This window comes from Triticum aestivum, chromosome 5B, assembly GCF_018294505.1.
Source record: "Triticum aestivum cultivar Chinese Spring chromosome 5B, IWGSC CS RefSeq v2.1, whole genome shotgun sequence".
Taxonomy (NCBI): Eukaryota; Viridiplantae; Streptophyta; class Magnoliopsida; order Poales; family Poaceae; genus Triticum; species Triticum aestivum.
This window is the reverse complement of record NC_057807.1, coordinates 700,873,582-700,876,426: the sequence shown is the minus strand read 5'-3', so window position 1 is coordinate 700,876,426 and position 2,845 is coordinate 700,873,582. Positions and strand designations below refer to the sequence as shown.

At 48.7% G+C, this 2,845-nt stretch overlaps 1 long non-coding RNA gene across 1 annotated transcript; it reads right to left on the bottom strand.

Moving 5' to 3' along the window:
• Positions 1-379: 379 nt before the first annotated feature.
• Positions 380-1,504, bottom strand: LOC123117804 (uncharacterized). The gene is made up of 3 exons (XR_006457521.1): positions 1,374-1,504; positions 910-979; positions 380-837 (listed from the first exon to the last, which is right to left on the bottom strand). It is a non-coding gene; the product is annotated as an uncharacterized lncRNA (long non-coding RNA).
• Positions 1,505-2,845: the final 1,341 nt, after the last annotated feature.

Below are 2,845 nucleotides of genomic sequence, written 5' to 3'. Positions count from 1 at the left end.
GAGCGGTGCTCCTCCGAGAGCGCATCTCGCTCCAGAAGACCTGTCAGTACGTCCGGCCGGACATCGAACTGTGCCGGACCCTTCTTGTCGCCCCCCGTGGGAGCCAAACGCTCCGGGCTCAGGGCGACTGACGTATTAGCTTCCGGTGTCTATATAAACCGGAGAGGTTGGTCCTTAGAAGGCCGATCACAATTATCATCATACCATCATAGGCTAGCTTCTAGGGTTTAGCCTCTACGATCTCGTGGTAGATCTACTCTTGTACTACTCATATCTTCAATATTAATCAAGCAGGAAGTAGGGTTTTACCTCCATCGAGAGGGCCTGAACCTGGGTAAACATTGTGTCTCATGCTTCCTATTACCATCAGCCTAAGACGCACAGATCGGTACCCCCTACCCGAGATCCGCCGGTTTTGACAGCGACACCCACCCTTTAGTGCCGGTTACAGAATCGGCACTAAAGGCCCTTACCAGCCGGAGCTATAGCCCTGTTCTGCACTAGTGGAACCATACCAATAAGGGCATGCATCTGCTCGCGCCACCCGTTAGAATCGGTGCTCATACATAGAGAATTACCCTCGGTAGGAAGCTAGGTGATCATAGCAATATCCTAGAGCATCACGGTCATCTCCCTGGTCCGAAGATGGAAAGTGTGTATCTCTGGCCTCCAATGATCAACAAGCGCGGTGATTGCTGCAGCATTGAGGGATGGCGTCGACCGGCTGACCAACTGAATGAAAGGGAGGAGTCATGTCTCCCTTTCATAAGGTGTGTATCGCTCATCATACCGCATCCCCGAGACCCCGTGAGACCGAAACTTCAGACGTTGAAGATCCTACAAACAAGCAAATCAGAAAATTACATATGGGGCATTTGTCTTTGAAATAAACACGAAATTCATAATTACCTCTTGGTGCACCGACAACGCGTACGACCGGTGTTTCCGGTCCCAGTGATCATTGAGAAGCCAAACCATCCTAACAATTTCAACAAAGCATTCTTGTCAACACGATTATCTTTTCAATTAAAAAAAAACTCAAGTAGGCCTACTAGATGCAAGATTCAAAGCATATGTATCCAAAGCATTCTTCTCAATACGAGTATAATTTCAATACAAATAAACTAAAATAGGCCTACTTCATACAAATAACTTTTCCATAGAAATAACATGTCAATCTATGTATCCAACCATGTCTTTTCAATAAACTAAACTAAACTAGGGTTCCACAAATCAAACAAACAAGTGTTGTAATACATGCAAAATTCTAATACATGCAAGATTCAAATGTAATCAAATCAAACAAGGGTTCCCCAAATCTTCAAAATACCATATTTTCTATGGATAGAAAGAAGGGGATCGGAGGAGAGTACCTTCTAGGATGGATTGGTGAAGAAATCCACGGACCAAATCGTCGGATCTGAAGGAATTGGGAGAGGGGATTGAGAGGGGGAGAGGAGGAAGGCGCCTGCGCGCCTGTTCTGTAACCCCTCCTGGAACGAATGGGTGGGGTGGGGGGAGGGGAAGCGGGCGGCTGGTATCTAAGTCACAGTGCAGCGCCTAAGGGCTAGGCGCTGCACATTACACGTGTGGCGCCCAGCTCGGACGCGCTGCACTGCTTGGGTGCAGGCCCAGGGCTGCCACGGACAGGTGTGCAACGCCCAGAGATGGGTGCTACAACGTAGGGTATGACCTCTGCGTGTCGGACGCTACACAAAAAGGTCAGGCGCGTGAAATAGTTTTAGGGCCAGTTTATTTCGTGAATTCATTGTGTCCACGGGTCAAAATTGTCAATTTTGCCGCAAATGGTAGACGGAATAGTCGTTGGTGGAATTGCCGTGTAGAGATGCTTGTGGTCGGGGCAAGAAAACGAGGACTTGAACTCTTGTCAGGAGTCACATTGTGTATGCTCGTGAAGCTTTAGGCGGACACGGGTTCAAAAGAATCATGCATCACGCCAGAGAATCTCCGTCCCCTCTGTCCTTTATGTCACCTTTTTCGTCTTTCCGGAAAATACAAAAAAAAACACTAAGGTGCATGTTTCCTCTCATATTGTAATAGTTTGTTTGAATTTACAATGCACCGCAGAAATATCCGTAGTACAAAGTAAACAATGGTGTTATCACTTCAATAATAAATGTCTAAATAGAAGTACAATACATAGGGAGTAAGGGCAACTACAGCCTGATACACCAAATCCGGCCTCTCAAACGCTCGGGGACGCACCCAGGCACGTCCGCTGGTAGTGATCGGGCAACCCTCAAATTTTACTTCTCTGCATCTAAATACCTCATACTTGAACTCTTAAAACCATACAAACCATGCAAAATAAACATGTACATCGTACGTAGATCAACTAAAACTACACTAGACACTACTCGTTGTCATCGGAGATGTCCACTATCTCCATTTCGGGTTCCGGGTACATGGGCTGCACACGCAACTCCGGCTCCGTGGCGTGTCTATCTCCGCCTGTTGTTGCAGGATGAAGCGCCAGTTGGACTTCACGTATGCCACATCTTGAATGGACTCGAGGATGGTGGTCTGCTCTGCCATCTCCACCGGTTGGGCGACCTCGACCTCCGCCATGGCGTCCCCCATGGCAAAGAACACAACCGGCACCGACTCGTCCTCTAGCTCCTCTAGATCCGCTCCCTCCATAGGCTCCGGCTGCTGCTCCCCCTCCTCTTCCTCATCTGGCTCCGGCGAGTCTAGAGGCAGGCTGACTGCGATCCAGGTGGCGTGCCTCGTTCGGATCTTCTCCTGAATCTGGAACCGGAGCTCCATCGTTAGCATCACATATGTGGTCTTCTTCTGTCGGGCCATGGCAGAGGCGGATGATGAG